Here is a 21,909-nt window from a genome sequence, read left to right on the forward strand (position 1 = left end):
AATTCTGTCAGATTTCCTCCCTCTCTCAGTTACTCATATTGGAATTAGTGACCAGTTCAAACCCCAATGGCTTTTTCATATTAACTCATGCCCTGCCAGGTAGGCCTCTGTGCTTAGATAATTTGTATATCATCTATATGTAAAGTTTTTATCTTTGGGAACAAATACAATTTCTGAAAACAAATTCTGTCATCCAAGATATTAACTGTCCTCACCGGCTATCATTTGGAAATACTATAGTCATGATTTTCATGCCTTTTTTTTTCAAGTTGTTAATCAATGGTCTCCTCATATTAGCACTGCAAGACCCTACAAATAATGCAAAAGGTCTCTTTCCCAGTGTGGCAAGCATAATTCGTCAACTCATCCAATAGCCATTTCTCCCAACTTTCTATTCTTCACTCTCTTTCAATTATAGAGGCTAAGAAAAGCCAGAAACCCGATTTGCCAGCTTTCCTTGTAGCTAGTGGTGGCTAGTGAGACATAAGGGGACATCTTCGAGAGGAAGGAATATAGGGAAATATTTTGCTCCCATTAAAACAAACAAAAAAGCAAGGTCAACCTAAGTTGTGTTCCCTTAACATTGATCACTCTATTACTTCTACCTTTGAAGGTGATTTGATGCCTGGAGCTTTAGCAGCCATCTTGTGACTTATGAAGTCACAAGCATGAAAATAGAGTTAATCTGATGAAGATGGAGGAACTTTTGAACTAGCCTATTGTAGGTTCACGACCTTCTGGGGAGCTTTCTGGTATAATCTGGTACAATCTGAAACCCTGTGTGCAGAGGGAGGGGAGAGACCAAAGAAAGAGACCGGCCACTCCGTGTTGGTAGGTGGCAATTTTAATAATAGCAAAGGGAACTTACATGAAAGGCCTGTCTAGGGCAGCAGTAAGATGAATAGATCCCCATGCTAAAAGTTTATAAAGAGGTCCTAACTGGGCTCAGTCACATATATCATGCAGGTGTTCTCAACACCACATCACCATCTCAAGACTGTGTCTTTGGAGCAAACTCTATGAGCAGAAAAGGCAAGTGAAACCCACATTCTAAGCACAGGGGAGGGAGTGAGGAGCTTCCAAGTGCCCAGGTCCAGCTCACAGGTCAATCAGTGGTCACATCTTTTTTACCATGTTCCCTTATACCTGTTATGCTCCCCTTCAGAGTTCTTGTTAGGAGAAATAACTGTGTCCTTACTACTTTAGCCACTATGAGCTGGGTTTTCTGTGATTTACTGTCAAAAGTAACTTGAGGGGTGCCTGGGTGGCTCAGTCTCGGTTTAGCATCTGCCTTCAGCTCAGGTCATGATCCCAGAGTCTTGGGATCAAGTCCCTCATTAGACTCCCTGCTCAGCAGGGAGTCTGCTTCTCCCTCTCCCTCTGCTCCTCACCCCCGCTTATGCTCTCTCTCTCTCCCTCTCAAATAAATAAATAAAATCTTCAAAAAAAAAAAAAAGTAACTTGGATGATACATTTAGTTAGAATGGGACTATTGAGCAACATTCAATGTAGAGTAGATCAACCAGACATAATTCTGTCTACCCATAGTGAACTCCAACCCACATTTTTCTGTTTTATCCACAAAGCTATCATGAAAGACTTTATTTCAAATTCCTTCCTCAAGTCCAGGTGCCTGAGACTGTGATATTTCCCCCCTTTGATAGTGTTATAAATTTACCCCATAAGCATTGCTCTTGACCTGAAAACAATATAGATAATAGACACATTGTGCTCAGATCCAGTTTCTGTGAGATTTCATCTGGATTAACATTAAGCCTCTTTAGATCTTGTTCTCTGTCAGCTTCATCCTACCCTTTTTCATAATTATTTTTTGAAGTGGCTAGGTACCCTTTCATTTTGAACACATAAAAATGAAAAATCCAACAAAACAAAGAATAAGTTCTCCCTACTGCTCTTCCAAACTCTTGTATGGTTTTATATCCGGAAACATCTTCAGAGTCTCTTTCCAGTAAATAGAAGAGTCAAAATATCCTCTGGCATAAGTTAGAATATCAGTTGGGCTTCTGTATCATGGACTCAAAATAATAGTGGCCTCAGTAAGAATGGTGATTTCTTCTAGCCTAACAGTCCAGCCACTAGCAGGCTGGCCTGGCATGGGAGTTCCAGAATGTCAGCCACCCAGTCGCCTTCTGTCTTCTTTCTCTAGCATATCTGCTTGGCTTTTTCTCTTGGTCCAAGATGGTACCCACCACATCCCCATTCAGGGGAGCAGGATGGAGAAAGGAAAATGGTGGATGTCCTTTCCCTGAAAGGGCATGACCCAGAAACTAACACACATCACTTACACTCACATCTGACTACAACTTAGGCACATGGCCACACTTGGAAGCAAGAAGTCTAGGAAATGAAGTTGCTATTCTGGGAAGCCATGTGCCCTGCCATATATCAGGGCTTCTACCACCGTAGACAAAGGGAGGAGAGATTGTGACGGATAATTTACAGTCTCTATCAGACATCCCCCCAAGAGAAATCTGATTTCCTGGGCTAAAGTTGCAGTAACAAACAATAATGTAATCATCAAAATGAAATCAAGCCAAAGGCTGAAGCTGGCTCTTGGGCTAGACAGAAATCACCCACTTTAATCAGAGAGGCCCAATATTTTCTAGGAAGTTTTTCTATCATAGTTGTTCTCAAAGTGTATGGCTGGGACCAGCCACAGAAGTATCACCTGGGAATTGTTAGAAATGCAAACTCTTGGGGCCCACCTGACTGACTGGATCAGGAACTCTGGAGATAGAGCTCAATAACCTGTTCTCCATGGGCTCTGCAAAAGATTCTGATGCATGTTCAAGTTTGAGAACCACCATGCTATAAAGTATCGCACTTCATGTATTTCTAACAAGCATCTCTAAATTCCTACAATAAGGCACCCAGTACCTGAATACTTCTTGTGCTCAGGTAAGTAATGAACTATTCAGTTAAGGAGAAGTCCTGATCATAAAATGGATTCCAAATAAAATACATATCTCTATATTAAGGAGTCTTTAATTCCTCTTAAGAAATATTCTATTAGATATGTATGTAACCTTTTCAAAAACAACAGTTGTGCAGCAGTGAATTTAAAATCAAGAAAAGGGCAAATCTTCCTCTTACTATATCATCATCATAAAGACATGGATCAGCTCCCTTTCTGATGCAGTCAGCATCATGAAAAGGACATCCAACGGGGGCATCTCAGCCCAAAGGAAGTGGTGCCAAGGGGTTCACTGGGTGGAGGAGGTAGGAGTTTCTGGGGCATCCCTCCAGACAGTGCTTTTCTTATCTAGCTCCTAGGTGTGAACAATTACTTATATACACGTCTTTCCTTTCTCTTATGGTTTTATTGCTTATAAGATGTAAAATATTGTCTTTATAGTCATTTACAGCAGTGCCACTCAAACATTTGTGGATGAATCATCTGGGGATCTTGATAACATGCAGATTCTAACTTGGTAGGCCTGGGACCAAGCCTGCAATTTTGCATTTCTAATAAGCTTGGGTGAGGCTCATTCTGCTGGTCCACACACTGCACTTGAGTAGCAAGGATTCATAGAGTAACAGGATAAAGGATAGAGGAGCTGTTTCAGAAAGCCTCCCAACTGTAGCTAATGTCAGCATACATAGGAACTATTCAAATTAAATCTTCAACACCTGGTAGATTGAAAAAAGAAAAGATGGGGCACGTGGGTGGCTCAGTCAGTTAAGCATCTGACTCTTGGTTTTGGCTCAGGTGATGATCTCATGGGTTGCAGGATCGAGCCCCATGTCAAACTCCAAATTCAGTGGGGAGTGTGCTTGAAGATTCTCTCCCTCTGCCCTTCCCCTGACTCGCTCGTGGGAGTGTGCTCTCTCGCTCTCTCTTATTAATTATAAATAAATAAATAAATCTTCAAAAAATGTAAAAATAAAAGTTCCCTTCATCTCTGGTATTCTTTAGGAAAAAAAGGAAAGATGCCTATTTACTGGGAGCAGTGGACAAAGAGAGGAAAAAAGAAGGGGACACAGGATGCCCGTTCCCCCAATTATTGCTCCACCCTTGCTTCCGGGGCAGGACATCCTCACAGTCCTCAGTGTTGTTTTCCCTGGGAATCATTATAGTTGATGACAGGTATTCCCTTATGTGTGCATTTGTTTAATAAATATTTACTGAACAATGACTATATGCCATGGGGGTCAACTCCAGCCTCAGAGCATCACCTGAATAAGCAGAAGGGCACCACTATAGTCCTGCACTCTGGTTAGGCTTTAGCTTCTTAGAATGCTCTCCACCACTTCTTCCATCAGACTACCGGCTCATCTCCAGAACATTACCTAGAATGTTACCCTAGAAGAAGGATCTTGTTTCTCATTTGGCTGTTCAGTAGCTTCACGTTACAGGGGCTCATTTATATTTGGCTCACTTAACTTTATACCGCAGGAGAAAATGTTCTCCAGTTGGGGAGGTATTTTGTCCAGGGGTGCCCCCATGGACATCTGCCTCCTCTACTTACTTACAGAGCTAAGGTTCAGCATTTCCTCCTTCAACTGAAAACCATTCTTTTAGCCAGATCTTAATGACGGCCCTCAGTGTCTTAAGCAAGAGATTAAGTGTGCTTCTTCTTTACTATTCCTTAAAGCAAGATGAACTTCTGGAAATTCTCCATACACAAGCTGACCCTGGCTCTCCTTTCCTCATCTCCCACAAAAGAACATTAAGAAAACTTTAAGAACCCTTCTACTCAAGAGAAATCAAGAGACTATCAGAGCCCTGGGTAAATTGAACGTAGTTTCCAAGTCAAAAATCAAGAATCTGCCTGGAAAATGCAAAAATACTTAGGGGGCAAAAGGAAGAGAAAATTTAGGAATAGACTTCTCCTAAAAAGTTTCAAATATATATTCATCTTGCAACTTGTAACTGAAGGTGTTCTAGAAAGGACATAGAAGGGGGAAAAGGGTATGCAGGAAGGGATACAGAAGAAAGACAGTGATGGTACGTTTCATAACTATATCATTCTAGAGAAGCTAGATCAGTTTTCTAAACCTATTTTTCCTTATCACCTTCCCAAGGAGTCTTTCTTTTTAGACTTCTTTTTTCTTAATCTCTCCATGAAATTTCTATACCACAGATATGCTCTGTATCTGTTTATTTATAGTGTGTGTATATATATATATATATGAACTATATATATATGCACTATATATATATACACTATAAATATTCATCCATCCCAAGAACCAATTTGCATCCCCTTGTAAGTGATATCCCCCCTCTTAAGAATGGATGGGTCAGATGCTGCTTGGTAACCATCCAAAATCTTAGTAGCTAGTTACAATAGAGCTGTTTCTCACTCACATTCCCTGTATGTCACATGTCAGATGACAGGGAGGTATTGCTCTCCAAATATCTTCTCCTCAGGATCCAAGCTGACAAAGCAACTACCAATTTCAGTGTTGGCAGATGCCAATGGCAGAGCATTCAGGAGGGTCTCACACTTGTAATTAAGTGCTGCAACTCAGAAGACACATGTCATTTCTCATCTCAGGTCATTGGCTGGAAATAAGCCATATGGCCCCCACAACCACAAGGAGATCAGGAAGTTTGATTCCACCATATGCTAGAAGATGGAGAGCAAGAGGAAATAGTAGGCAAAAGACATCAAAAGCTCTCAAAACAGTTTTCCATTTGGACAGCCCTAATATCAAAGAGTGCACATTGCTAATTATATACAGAAAGGCTCTTGGGACCATAGGATGTAAACTTTCCATGTCCAATGCTCACCTGAGTTCTTGCCAGAATTAACCAACATAGACACTTCCTCTTCTCCCCTACCTTGTCCAGTGTCCAATCCATTCATATCCCAAGCGCACTGTAGACACGAACGCTTCGTCCCCCTCTTCTCTCACTATCACTTCCAATTCAATTCCCCAACTAGAGATCAAAAACCAGCAAAAGGAAATTAGAAGGCTAAGAAGGCTATCTATCAGGGAAAACCTTTACACTGCAAAATGGTTCAACTGCCAGTACCTTCGGGGGAAGCCGGTGAACTAGATACAAATAGTTCAACACATAAGCAAAGGTCATCAAGAGGAAACAAGGTAAGTGCTCAATCAGTATCTGATAAATCAATGAATTAATGCACTACATGCAGCCCATTTTCCAAAGTCCTCAATAATACATTTTCCCTTCTATTATTGTCTTCCTTATCATGACGAGGCCCAGGGGTGCTCTCCTTCCTCTCAGGCTATGTTCCAGGCTTAGCTTAACAACAAGCTCTGTCTCCATGTGGTCCTATCATTGGCTTGACAACTGGATTTGGAGTACCTGTGTTTATTGCTCTATTTCCTCTTTGCTTCCTCGGCCTTTGCAGGCAAGGCCTTGTAACTGGCCCCTTCTCTCCGCTGCCCCATACTCTGTTTGACCTGTGACTTTCCATGTCTCACATTAACCCTCCCCAGATTCTCCAGAAGAAAGGACCTGATGACATAAACACACAGGCAGTGAAACAGTATTGATAAACAGAAAGGAAGTCATAGGATATTGATGCAAATGCCTGAAACACGCGCACGTAGAGCTGTGCAGGTGCAGCCAAGATTTGTTAGGGGTTTGCTGTTCTTCATTTGAAAATACACTAATGGAACAGGTATTTAGTGCTATTATTATTCTTCTTGCCACATATAGTTATGTGCAGAGGCACTCCTGACGCAAGGGTCTTACTGCTCTCAAAAACCATGAACCATGAACAAAAACAAATCAGCCAGCTCGTCCATATTTAGACAGTTCAAGTGTCCAGGGGAAGGCTTGTCACTTTTGAACCAAAATACCTACTTAAAAATATGAAAATGCTATTGACGCCCTTCTTGGGACAGAGTCAGGGGCTAGAGTGAGGACGTGGGAATAGGAGCTGGTCTTTCTGTTCTACCCAGGGATAGAGTGAATCAAAAATACCATTGGGGGAAGGGAGAGAAGGAAGATGTCCCCAGGCCGGCAGAAAAGTTTTGAGTTGGAAATTCTAGAACCAAGCCTCAGAAAGGGCAACACAGACTTGCCTTGAACACAGATCAATTATCATTCACACGCCAGGTGGCCATCTGGGTTGTCTGTGTCCTGTAACATGTAACTCCTTGCTGTGTGCTTCAGATACAGAGATCACAGATTTCTAGGTCTACCTCTATGAATCTGATATTCTTGACAAACAACGTAATGGGGAGGAGAGAGTGCAAATGGCAAAGAAAGGAAAGGATCTCACTTTGCTCTTTCAATGCAGGCTGCATATTCACCACACTGTACATGTTTATTGAGTGTGATAGGAGACAGGCACTGCCCTGGGCAGTAGGGATGTAACAGCACAGAACACAGAACACAAAACCCAGACACAGTCTCTGATCTCATGGAGGTAACATGGTAATGGAGAGGAAGAGACAATGAGGAAATAAGCAAACAAATCAAGGAGACAATTCCATGTGATGATAAATGCTAGAAAGAAAACAGAATGCGCTGATTTTCTTTTTAACGACGCCAGAGTAAGCTGTGACTTTACATAGTGGCCGGGTGAGATCCTTCTAAGGTAGCGTCATTCAAACTGAGACATAAATGATGAGAAGGGAATGGTAAGTACAAAGCCCTTGGGGCAGTAATGAGTTCGGTGCATTCAAGGAACAGAGAGAAGGCCATGTGCTTGGAAAAGCATGGTTGGCTGCGACAGGAGAGGAAGCTGGAGTCTTAAGTTGAATCTAAATCAGGTGGGTCTTAAAGACCAGGGTAGAGTTTGAATTTCTACAAATATGTATAGTGTGTCTGTTAGAGTGAGGACAGCAGGCATGGAGTTGTCTCCCCTATGTCTACCCTGGTCCAATAAGCACGTTCTCACAACTAGTTAGTGTAAAAAATTATCCTGTCCTAGGCCAAGTTTTCTAGAAGTAGTCCCTGAGACAAGGACTCACTACTAGTGATTTACTAAGGAAGTACGGCAGGAAGAACCCAGTAAGGGAAGGCGGGAAAGCAAGAGAGAGGGGCAAAAACTAAGGAAGGGATCATCCTCAGGTGGACTTGCCAGGTAGAAGCTGTAGCCTAATCCCTGGAGGCAACTGTTGAGTGCAGAGTGTGTAAAAACACCTCACAGTCATCCCAATTTGAGTTAAGGAGGCTGAGCTTTCAGTCTCAGGTCTGACAGTTTTTGGTCAAAGGCCACCCTAGAAAAAGTGGGTTCCCGTATCCTGCGTGCGGTCCTCTGAAAAGAGCTGTGGCGGTAACTGTTGAAAGCAAAAGTACACTGAAGCATACACACACACACACACACACACACACATGAGTAAAATCACATCCTACAGGACTGGACACACTACACAGCCTAACTTTTCAAAATCAAGTTTCCACCATTTACTCCCTATGTGATCTCAGTGTTCTCATCTATAGAATGTATATAATCATAATTCCTATCTTACAGGGTTATTCTAAAATTTAAATTATGATAATGTATAATATTTATTCTAACACAATGCCTAGCATATAATAGGCACTCAATAAATGGTATTATTTTTTTCACCCAATCAGGCATTCCAAAGTTGCTGCATCACTCTAATGGAATATGTTCCCATTTATTGCTTTCTCCATACTCATAAGAGATCATAAAAGCTCCACCTATTTCCATAAATATAATAGCTTTATAATAAGGTCAGTTGGCAAGCTAGAGCATTATCCTCAGAATCTTCAAGAGAAATATAACTGCATTCCCACCTAATTATGTATCAAGGCATCCTTAAGAATCTCTTCCTGCTGGGGAGGACTAGGAATATTCTTAATAATAACCAAGGAATGTCATTAGCTATCACAAATACATTTAGAAATCACAGATGCCCAAAGACTTCAATCAAATTCTTTATATTTGAGTCCATTAATGGTGATAATAGACTTGCAGCTGCTTTATGGATTCTTGGATATATTTCACTGCTTCCACAATTGTACTTCAAATGCTGTCTTACTTCCTAATAATGAAGGTACAGGTTCACTTCAGCCCAAATTTTTAAAACTTGATTAAAGAACCCAATGTCAAAGCATCTCTATTTAGCATTCAGTGGGACTTTGAACATCCAATCGTGTTCACATGTCTTTTATCATCCTACTTCCCAGCACCAACATTTTGAGTGGTTTCCAGGCTAGCCTCTTTCTTTTTATCCATTAAAATGAGCCAACAATTTGGGCAACTGAGTGGTACAGTTGTTTGACTAACTGACTCTTGGTTTCAGCTCAGGTCATGATCTCAGGGTAGTGATCTCAGGGTCCTGAGATCCAGCGGCACGTTGGGCTCTACACTCAGAATGGGGTCTGCTTGAGATTATCTCTCCCCCTCTCTCTCTTTCTCCAATAAATAAATCTTCTTAAAAATTAAATTAAAAAGTGATAAAATAAAATAAGCCCAACAACAAGCAAAGGATGATCTTAAAGTATGGGACTTAGAAACCAAACTCAGGGTCCTATATAGAACCAGATACCACTCAGCTCGGGTTCTGGTTAGAAAAGAAAATACATTCCACTCCTTAAAGTCAACACAATCTATTTAGATAGAAATTAAGGGAGGGACTTTTACTGATACAGATTGAGGAGCCCCTGGGTGGCTTAATAGGTTAAGCATCCGACTCTTGATTTCAGCTCAGTTCATGATCTCAGGGTGGTGAGATTGAGCCCCACATCTGGCTTGGTGCTCAGTGGGGAGTCTGCTTGAGATTCTCTCCCTTTCCCTCTCCCTCTGCCCCTCCCCGCTCTCTAAAATAAATCTTAAAAAATTTGTGAAAATTAGTTGTCTTAGACTTCTAAATAAAGGTGGATTCCCCTTCATGGTTTTCTCCCTTTCCTTGCCACCCCACTGAAATTCCAGTAAAGAAATAAAAAAATTGTATTAACCCAAAAGGACAAATAGAATGGAAGAAGAGAGAACAAAGGGTTGGAGTTAGAGGGGGGGACCGAAAACAGAGCAATGAAAACCCACATACTGAACTATAATAGTAGCCAGGGCAACTTACTCTCCCTTCATCTCACCCCAGCCTGAAACCTGGAGATTCTTCCCTAGGAAAGCTGAACAACACAGATAATTAAGACCTTTTGAGACATGTGAGGAGCCCCAACAAAACTGCCCCCTCATTATCCTCGAATGAAGCCCATCAGTGAAAAGGCCCCCTCCTCACAACATGTAGTTTCCAGCCTGCTTTCGAGTACCTTACTCTCATTTGTATCTGGAAAGTCAAATTCCTCAGTTATTACAGCAGATTTCTGGCATGAAAGATACCAAAAAAAAAAAAAAACAAAAACAAAAAACAGAAAAGGAGGATCTAAAGGAAACAGAGAAAACAAATGAAAAAGAAAATTTTAAAAAATCTATAATATATATCTTTAGATAGCCAAGTGAAGATATTTCCATTCGTGAAACAAGAATAAGATGTTAGTAAAAAAGTATCAGTCAACACACAAATTTAACACATAAAATTTAACATTTAACTGAAATTAAAATTTTATTTGAAAGGCTAGATGATAAATTTGATGAACTTACCTGGCAGGTAGAATAATAGAATTTACACAGAAGGAACAACTGGGGAGCCTGGGTGGCTGAATCAGTTCAGCGACTGACTCTTTATTTTGGCTCAGGTCATGATCTCAGGGTTATGAGATCAAGCCCCGTGTCAGGCTCATGCTTGGCCTGCTTAAGATTCTCTCTCTCTCCCTCTCCCTCTGCCCCTCCCCCTCTCTAAGAAAGGAAGTAGAACAATTTTCCAGACATGGTAAATGGGAAGAAAAATAAAACAAAATTAGGTAATCCAGGGAGCCCATTATCATATTAATATGAATTCCAGAATTAAACAAAAGAGACAAAAAAATCAGTAGGATTATCAAGGTCATAGTACAAGAAGATAGCCCATAACTGAAGACATGTGTCTCTAGTTTTCTAAGTGACAAATGCAGTGAACAATAAGAGACTCCTGAAGTCATATCATCAGGAAAAATCTGAACATCTGGGATAAATGAAGACTCAACACTTGCAGAAAGAGAAAATATGTCATATACAAATATTGGAAATAAGAATGGCAACACTGGATGCCTCAGAATTTCTGAGGGTCATTATTTGTAATCTAAAATTCTGTACTAACTCTAACCATCAATCAAGTACAAGAAGAAAATAAAGACATTTGCTAACATGGAAATGTTCAAACAAACCTCCATGCACACTTTTGATGAGAAGCTACTCAATGTTTCAATAAAAGAAAGGGGAAGATGTGAGCTCCAGAAAAATTTAATAAAAAAAGAGAATTCCCAAACAGATGCTGAAGGGAAGACTTATGATAGCAGTTTGGAAGCCAAAGTTCAAGCATTTCAGATGGAATAGGAAGATAGAAGGTTGTAGGGAGGTTTCCAGAATGAGAAAAAAAAAAATGGAACAGATAGATTGATATGTTTAATCATTTGGAAACAAAATATTGCTATTTTAAATAGATCAGTGAGAGCATTTGGGTAAAAAGAGAAGCCTATCGAAAGCTAATCAAAAGTAAAAACAGAGGCAGCTGTGGTTGCCAGAGGTGGGGGAGAGGGGGTTAAAATGGGTAAAGGGAGTCAAAAGGAACAAACTTCCATCATGGTGATTATAGCTGACAATACTGTGTTGTATATTTGAAAGTTGCTAAGAGAGTAAACGTTAAAAGTTCTCATCATGAGAAAAAGAAGATGTAATCCAGATATGGTGATGGATGTTAACTAGACTTACTGTGATCATTTTGCAATATATACAAATGTTGAATAATTATATTGTTGAATACCTGAAACTAGTATATGTCAATTATATCTCAATAAAAAAATGAAAAATAAAAAACAGAGGCAACTATTAACTTAAAAATGCAACCATAATATACTACATTTCTCAGCAACAAATGACATTTATAAGTTGAAATGGTATAAAGACCAACTCTTTTTTTTTTTTAAGATTTTATTTATTTATTTATTGGAGAGCGAGCGAGAGAGAAACAGCATGAGAGAGGAGAGGGTCAGAGGGAGAAGCAGGCTCCCCACTGAGCCGGGAGCCCGATGTGGGACTCGATCCCAGGACCCTGGGATCATGACCTGAGCCAAAGGCAGTCCCTTAACCAACTGAGCCAGGCGCCCTAAAGACCAACTCTTGACTGAACCAAAAATTGTGATAGATTGGGTAAACTGCAGAGAGGAGAAGTGGAAGAAAACTAAGGAGAAGTATAAGACAGGGAAATTCTTAACTGCCTAGCAGGAAATCAAAAATAATGTTAAGAGATAACATAATATTTGAGATGTGGAAGTATATATCTGAAATCATTTCTAAAAATTGAAAGTGATTATTTCTGGGGATTGAAGGTAGATAATGAAAAGTGTTGAACAGGGGGTCAATTTTAAATTGTTTTAGCACTAGAACTTTTTTAGTATATACATACAAAACTTTCATAGAAATTTTAACTGTGAGGAGGGAATAAGAAAGGTCATTGGCTTATATGACCCACTATTAACAAATACTCACAGCTGCAAAACTGTTCTTGCTCAGATGGTGCCCAGTTCAAGAGAGTCTCTAAGGAAACCATGTCCCACTTAAATAGATGTTTAAAGACTAAACCAGTTTGGAACTGAGAATTAAAAACAGATTTAGTTCCCTAGAAAACAGATTCAGATTCAATCAAATAAATATATTAAGTTCATTTCATGGTCAGGTCAAAAAATATATAGCAGTCTTTCAGTTTTAATCCTCTTTGATCACTTATGTGTATATAAACTTTTAATTATTTTGATTAAATGATGAACATTGCAAACCAGTTGTTGGTCTTTTAAGGTAGGTTGTCAGATAAAATAGAGGATGCTCAGTTAAATTTGAGTTTCAGATAAACAGACTTTTTAAGAACAAGGATATCCCAAATATTCCATGGGACATAACTACACTAAAAATTATCTGAAATTCAAACCTAAGTGGGCATTCTGTATTTTTATTTGCTAAGTCTGACAACCCTATTTTAAGGGTTAAACTCATCTCACATCTGCCTCTGAGTCAGGCTAAATCACAGCTGCTGTTTTTCATCACATGCTCCCTCTCCACCATTCTCAGTTCCATCTTGGGCCATGATTTCTTTGTGCTTAATCACCCGGGCACTTCCAAGGCTCTTTTCATCCTGCATCAAGTACAGCCTCTGCCATGTTGCCTTCCACCAAAGGGTGATGCAGAGCTGGTGGTGTTTCCCTTTGCTCTCTGCCCCTTGACACTTGCCAACTCTAACAGATTCTGTACCTTTGTAGAAGATTTGGTAACACTTGACACAGAATACTAAATATGATTTAGAATAATATAGGAAAAAAGGAAAGCCTTTGCTTGGGACCTTCTCATGGAAAACTCTAGTTCCTAGCTCATTTCCTTCTTCTGTGGTGCATCACCATCACATCTTCTGGTTGCTGAAACCATATCCATTTGTTCTCCAGAATATGACTCCCCTCTCCCCTTTTAGGAGAGCCCAGTTCCTACCCACAGGGGTAGGCCTCACCTTTCGCCTACCAGTGGAATTTATCAGGATTAAGAATCCCCCAGCAGTGATAGAAATGTGTTATATCTTGACAATGGTGGTGATTATGATGTAGGAAAGAGATTAGGTTTCGAAGCTGACAACCAAGAAAGAATTCTTGAGACGTCTTTGGTGCAAAAAGGTGATTTTATTAAAGCACAGGGACAGGACCCATGGGCAGAAAGAGCAGCAATGGGGTCATGAGGAGTGGCCCATGATATACTTTCAAGTTGGGAGAGGGTCAGGGATAGCGTAAGTCTCTAAGGAATTTTGGAAGCAAGGTTTCCGGGACCTTGAAGGGGCTAGCTATTGTTGGGAAAAGGTCATTCCATCTAATAAAACCTTAGTCATGAGACCCTTCGGATGTATATTGGTAGGCCATATGCTTAGGGAATGATTGCCAACACATATCTTGGAGGGTTTAGAGATAAAGGAAGTTTCCAAAGGAATTCTTACACCTTAAAGTAGACTTACAGGATCCTGGGGGCAGGCGAGGGTGGGGGTGGGTGGGTGGTGGGGGTCGGTCAGGCTAGGATTGCCTTTTGCCTTTAGCAAAGTAATTAACATTGAGGCAGTTGAGTCCCTAGAGGAATGTCACTCTGCCTGTTTCAAGGACTTGTCAATGGGCTGTAGGTAGTAAGGAAATTTAGTAATTTTTCTTCTGCCTTTGTTTCCCACATCAATTACACGGGTGCACACATTTGTCAAGATTCATGAATTGTACACATAGAATGCATGCATTTAATGATATATTAATGATACCTCCATGAAATGGATTTTCGACAAATATCTCCTAGCAGTATTTTTACTAAAGAGTGAGTTCTGGAATCTAAAATAATACTACAGGGATTTCAGCAGCACAGTCCTGGATTTTGCATTCCAAGTTTGGTTTAGCTCAAGTTCTGGTCACCGGTGTGAAGTAGAGATATGCCTCCTTTTGTTTCTTGTGACGGTCTAGCCTCTTATGGATACTTTTAAATAAAATGCACACACACGCGTGCCATCTTAGAGATGGTATAATATAGTCGACCTAAATATCTTATGAAAAGCAAAATTATTTAATAATTAACTGTCTGTGTGACCTAGAGACATGTACAAGATACCACTTGGTAGAACAGTTTAATCGAGAAAACCATTGGCCTCTCTATGCAAATGCTCTCACATGTGAGGCAATATTAAAAATTGTTAAACAGGAGGGATGGGGGTGGAGGGTGGAGATGTTTAATGTTGTTTTACAGGAATTGTCTTGGCTTCCAGGACCTTTCTACTCAACAAAGAGAAAATTCCATTTTCAGCTCAAACCCTGGTCAGGAAATTATTCTTCCCAAAAGGGGGGGAAGCAGCTGAAAAACTCCTCACTACTCCACAGCCCAGAAAACACAAACAGGACAGAGAGGCCGGAAGAGCCTGAGCTCCACCCAGAGAAAAGCCATTTCTGGAGAGGGAATAATTTAGGGCCAGGCGTTTTGCAGATAATGTAGGAGGAAAGCAAACCTCTTAAGCAAAAAGTGGGTACTTAGAGTGACCCTTTTGAAAGCATGTAAACAAACTAACAACTTTCTGTAAACTTTAATAAATAAATGCTTTGATACTAAAGAGAGAGCGAAGAAAGAAAGAAGAAAATTAATAGGAAACCAAAACAGAGCAAAGGGTCCACAGCAAGCAGAATACCAACAGAAACAAAGTGGATTATAATCACCACCGGAATAGTAAGAGTAATATTGACAATGGTCTTGAACAGTCACTGTGTGCCCAGGACCATTCCTAAGTGTTTTATATGCATTTAATCCTCACAACAGCCTATGAGCTAACACATTATTAGCCCTACTTTCTATGAGCTGGAAACGGAGCTATTGAGACAAAACCACACTACAGGTGAGTAGCAGAGTCCAGAGGTGAAGCCATCTCCCTCTGTTTGAAAATCCTTAACTTGGGCCCCTGGGTGGCTCAGTCGGTTAAGCGACTGCCTTCGGCTCAGGTCATGATCCCAGGGTCTGGGATCCAGCCCCGCATCGGGCTCCCTGCTCAGCGGGAGGCCTGCTTCTCCCTCTCCCACTCCTCCTGCTTATGTTCCCTCTCTCGCTGTGTCTCTGTCAAATAAACAAATAAAATATTAAAAAAAAAAAAAAAAGAAAATCCTTAACTCTTGACAACGAGGCTCTAGCCCACTCATTGCTCCTGAAAGTATGTTCCAGGGACCCAGAGCAGCATGAATGTCACTCTGGAGCTTGTGAAAATGCAGAATTTCAGGTGGCACACCCAGACCTACTTAATCAAATCTGATTTCAACAAGACCACCAGGTGATTCTATGCATACAAAAGTCTGCAAAGCAGGGCTCTAGTCCCTTTCTGAAGACAGATGATTCTTAGTCTTATCTGATTCAGATTTATCACCAGTTCCTTCATGGGAATGTGCAAGAAATGAATATCAGAATCTACTGTATAGAATTCATAATTGTTTTAAATAAACCATGGTCTTTTTTTGCAGTATGCAAAACACATATTGCTTAGTTAGGGTCTTGCAGATTGCAGGGACTAGATGTGCTTTTAAAACTTTTCCACCAAGCACCCCTAACAGCTGAGCCCATATCCCAAGAGGTTCTGGGGGCCATATCCTTTTTTTTCTATCTCTTTTCCTTACCTTCTTCTTTTTTTTTTGGTAAACAATTTCACTGAGGTGTAATTTCATACTATTAGATTCACCCTGTTAAATTTACAATTCAATGATTTTTAATAAATTCTCTAAATTTATTGAGTTCTACCACCATCACCAGGATCCAGTTTTAGAACATTTTCATCACCCCAGGCAGATCCCTCATACCTATTTACAGTTAATGCCCTTTCTCACCACCAGCCCCTGTCTCTGTAGAATTGCCTACTCAACATTTTATGTAATTGGAATCATACAATATATGAATTTTCATCTGGCTTTTTTCACTGAGTGCAGTCTTTTTGAGATTTATCCATACTATAGCATATAGTAGTACTTAATTCTTTTTACCCCTGAATTGTCCATTGTATGGAGCCAAAGCCCTTCTACTGTTCAGCAAGTTTAAAAAAAAATGTGCAGCCTCAATATTTATCTTTAAAATTCATTCAAGTGTTGTACATGTCTGTGTTGGCCTTAATAGAGAAATGTCTTAAATAGCATGTTAATTTCCTCAAAATTTTTTAAAATTAAATTGTTGCCCCAGCTCACTTTAGACCCCCATCGGTTGAGACCCATAACCTTGGGTGATGGTCATTAATTATAGGGTAGAAAGAAAGGTATTGTCATATAAGTCTTTAGTCATTCCCAAACTAATTCTCCTGTAATTTGCTTCAAGTTCCAAAATAAAGATACCCAGCAGGTACTGGTATAAAGAGACAGCAGAATGAGATGGACTGACATGACAATTGTAGCCAAGATTTTGAAGACTAGAACACTGAAAAAAAAAAAAAATAACATCCCTCCTTAAAAAATATTGCTTTAAGGGGCGCCTGGGTGGCTCAGTCGTTAAGCGTCTGCCTTCGGCTCAGGTCATGATCACAGGGTCCTGGGATCGAGCCCCGCATCGGGCTCCCTGCTCCGCAGGAGGCCTGCTTTTCCCTCTCCCACTCCCCCTGCTTGTGTTCCCTCTCTCACTGTGTCTCTCTCTGTCAAATAAATAAATAAAATCTTAAAAAAAAAAAAAATATTGCTTTAATAAAGGACTTTTCCTGCTATACAGAACAAGTAGCTACCCTACGCCCTAATACTCAAAAGCTTATTCTTAAAGGGAAGTTCTTCCTGTGTGTTCTAAAGTTCTCCTTGTTGACTCTGTCAAATCTTGGAATAGCCCCCTAGGACTGTTAATCAATTCCAAGGATAATCAACTCGTCATTCTTAGTTGAGATTCTATGAAAGCACCATCAACTCACCCAGCACAAAGATCTTGGTTTCTAACACCATTTTCCAACAAAAGAACCCAGAGCTCCTTGGAGATACAGCTGATTCTAGGACTGGGGCAGGAAATACACAAGATGATCCAGGAGCATCTTATAGTCCCAGAAAGTAAGAAAGTGCTCAAAAAATAATAATAATGAGGATATGTCAAAGGGATATGAGTCAACCTGAAAGAGTTGGCCAAAGCTAGAACGATTTCAGAAACAAAATAAATAAGGTAGAATTGAATTAAAATCCAAAATGTAAAATAAATATCCATGAGACCATGCTGGTGTAATTATTGAATGAATAAACAAATGGGGGAGAAAAAGCAATTTCCTGTACAGACACTCCAAATGTTGTGTGTACGCTCAGCAGGGAGTCTGCTTCTCCCTCTGTGCTTTCTCTCTCTCTCTCTCTCATAAATAAATAAAATCTTAAAAAAAAAAAAAAGGGAGTAGAACTTAACTCCCATCCATCAAACATGCGCTGCATTTAAAGGCTTGCTGCCAACAAGTAGAATATGTGAAAAGAGAAAAAAGTTACTTCACAAAGCACCACTTTGGCCAGGTGATCAAGGTTAATATCATCAGTGATAAGGCATCCTAAATAATGTGATAAGAAAGCAAGTTTACTTCTGTGGTCTTCCTCCTCACCCCCCAAAAAATCCATAACTCCAATCTAACCATGAGAAAAAACATCAGACAAACCCAATCTGAGGAACATTCAATAAAATACCTGACCAGTACTCCTGAAAACAAGGAATGTCTGAATGTCTGAGAACTGTCACAGCCAAGAGGAACCTAAGGAGACATGGCAACTGAATGTAATATGGTATCCTCAATGGGATCCTGGGACAGAAAAAGGACATTAGAAAAAAACTAATGAAATCTGAATAAAGTATAGAGTTTTGCTAATAGTCTTGCACTGATGTCAATTCCTTAGTTTTGACAAATGCACCATAGTAATGCAAGATGCTAACATTAGGAGAAACTGGTTATGGGGCATATGGGAATTTTCTCTACTATCTTCTTAACTTCACTATAAATCTGTGCTATTCTAAAACAAAACATTTAATTTTTAAAAAAACAAGCATAAGTTACAGCCGGAGTTATTTCAGAAATCTCCCTACAGAGAAACATGTAATAAATTAGCCTAACTACAGGCAGTTGATGATTATCTGGATAGGATCTCCTTCATTCTTTTTAAGGAGGCACGCACTGCCCAGGTTGATGTCATCCATAGCCAAAGGCTCTTGAGCTATATAATGATGACTGGCGAATCTACACAGTTACCTAACCCCAGCCCCTATTCACATACCCAAAGCCTGGTAGCTGTCTCCCAGGTTCCTCAAACATATGTGACAATAAGCAATGGACAGTAAAACTGTGTATAGTTGTTGGCTATTATTACAATGGTTCAAATAACCAACACAGACTCGTGTTCAGGAAGACTGGCATTTGTGAGTTCAACCTTTTGGCTGGCCCCAGTGATTTTCTCAGCCTCTAAAATGGATGAATACATGTTATAAACCATATGTGGAAAAGGTTCACTGGCAAACAACCCAGTCACTCCTAAATGGTCAGGGCAGTCCTCGGGAGCAATCATTCAAAATAAACTGAAGCCGTTGTATGTGTGTGTGTGTGTGTTAGTGATGAGGTGGAAGTGGAGATTATCAATAATGCGAAATCCCTCCCTAAGGCTCTGGGACTTAGGCTGGTCCAAGTATGAGTATTATCTCATTTAATCCTCACAACAACAGTATAACCTTAGAGTTATTGTCCATGTTTCATTCATTCTTTCAGTGCTTACCATGAACCTGGTAACCCCCGGCCTAGTGCCTCATGCCAGGTGGTCCCTAGACAACCAGAAAAGAAGGAAAGCAAGCAGAACCAAGAATGAAATAAATCAAGTCCAGAACTACCTACACACAAAAGTTCAAAGTTTTTTCCATTATCCAACAGTACCCGGCATATAGTAGATGCTTAATAACTATTTGTCAAATGAATTAGTGGACACATCAAGGCTTTCCCAGATACCAGTACCTGGAGGACGAGGTTACCAAAGGCAAACTAAAGACACTGTTCTGAAGAATCTACTTCCTATGTGTAGAAGGAAATAGTTATTCTTTTCTCTTCTTTTTTTTTTTTTTTTTTTGTGACTGGTGACTTTGCCCCACACAAGCCCAACCACCAGTGAAACAAAAATAAAATTACTATTTCTAAGGGTACTGAGGGAACAGCCTTTGGAATGATAACATCCAGGGTGAAAAACAGAGCCTTTCTACCAAACCCTGTTATCCTGGGGCCCCTGCGGAACAAGGTGATGGATTAAGTGCAAAGAACTTGTTCTCAAGCCAGACACCAAATTAAGTGCTTATTATGACATTGTTCTGGTACTTTCCCAGGTCTCTCTGCTCTTAAATTAGCTGAACAAGATCAAAACATCCTTAATATAAACTGAATGATCATTTGTGAACAAATCTCTAAAAGCAGAGTAATCGGCATGATGTTTGGGAAAAAGTACTGAAATAAGAATTAAGAGAGGAGTATTCTGGCACCAGTCATGGCTTTTAGCTCTTCATAGAACATTCGGTGGGTTATTTCATCCTTGTGATTCCCTTTTCTTCCCTAAAATGAAGAGGGCAGAGTGAAGAGTTAGGCCACATGATCTCTAAGTTCCCTTCAGGGTCTAAATCATATCATTCTAAGTATATTACTCTAATCATAATAATATTATAATAGCTACTCATATGTTACATTTACTATGTGGCAGACATGCTCTATATACATTTTGAGTATTATCTCATTTAATCCTCACAACAACAGTATAAACTAGGTATTATTATTCCCATTCTCTGCTGAGGAACTGAAGCACAGAGAGGTTAAACGTCCCAGGCTGTCCTCACTGTACATGACCCCAAGGGCACAGTTCTGTTATGTGTGCATTTCTGTTAACGGAGTGTCTTAAAAGTCAATGACTGCCTATACCTGAACTCTGGCAATCCAACTGCCTATACCTGAACTCTGGCAATCCAACTCTGGCAATCCAATGAACTCTGGCAATCTAGCCTTCTAGAATGCTAACAAATAAGTATGCTTAGCTTCTACCTACACCAGTGGCTTTCTAAGGGTGGTCACCAGACCAGAAATGTCAGCTTCACCTGGGAACTTGGCAGACATGCAAATTCTTGACCCCAGTCCAGACCACAGAATCAGAAGCTCTGGGACTAGGACCAAACAATCTCTCTGAACAAGCCTTCTGGGTGATTCTGATATGATACAGAGTTTGATAACCACCGCTTGATTCTTAGCAGATGTGATGTTGGAAATCAAGAAGTGTAGAAAGCTATGGCTGAGGCATTCTCAAAGGTCAGCTACGCCAGGTGAACTAAGAGTCCCTTAAGCTGAGAAACAAGCACCGTAAGAAAACTTGCAAAAGCAGGTCACCTTTGCAGGCTGGTTACCTCTAGAAGACATCGTCTTCCTTTAACATAGCATTTCGGTGAACAAAGAAATAAGAAGAAAATCCTTTTTTTTTTTCCTAAAAATATTATCCATTACCAATTTTTTGCAGGTTGAGGTATCTCCAGGGCATTTCTCTGAGTTTCCAAAATGCCAGCCATGGACTGTGATTTGACTCTACAGGAGAGATCCAGCTGGAGCCATCAATGGATGCTTTGATGTCTTTACCTCCAGCTGACAGTCTCCCCTTCTCAGACACAACATCTGATGCTCTGAAAGTGGTGGAAAGCATCTTGCAATTCTCTTCTTGCTCTTTGGGCCCAATGCTGTTGATTCAGTGGCTTTTTTCTAAGAGGCATTTTGTAATAAAGCAGATTATCAGCTTGCTTTAAAAAAAAAAAAATCTCCAGGCTGAGATATTCAAATTGCTGAACCAATGGTATCATGGGAGACCATTATAAAATCCTCTCCGAGTTAAGTCTGCATGCCTCAAAGAGCAAAAAAATTAATATACTGTCATTACACAGTTGAGAGGGGAAATTAATTTATACAGAAACCTTTTCTAAGGCATGTTCAGACTGCCCGGATACTGCTCCAAATGGGAGCATTATCTGCCTTCCCAAAATAATACACCATATGCCCTAATCTGGCAGACACAAAGATAATTACATGACTCTGGCAGAGCCAATATGCTTGGTAATAAATGGGAAAATGAGGACAATGCAAATCAAAGTTAAGTTCAATGGTTATTCAGAATTGTGGTAGGGAAGCTACCTGCTACAATTAAACATTATGACAAGAAGAAAATGGGTCTCTTGCATACATTAAAAGACCCAAAGCTTCTGTGAGAGACCCATTTATATCAAGGAATACTAACAGAGGACATGGAGTTGTTTGTGGGCATGGGAGGTAGCCTCATACGACTCCAAGCCGTAAAGAAACTCCTCTTCTAATAATCTGCTCTTAAGGGATTCAATAGTTCTTAAAAAACCAAAGCTCAAAATACTGAATTCC

The sequence above is a fragment of the Mirounga angustirostris genome, unplaced genomic scaffold (genome assembly GCF_029215605.1).
Source record: "Mirounga angustirostris isolate CCGP_5_RB_7025 unplaced genomic scaffold, mMirAng1.0.hap1 SCAF_1, whole genome shotgun sequence".
Taxonomy (NCBI): Eukaryota; Metazoa; Chordata; class Mammalia; order Carnivora; family Phocidae; genus Mirounga; species Mirounga angustirostris.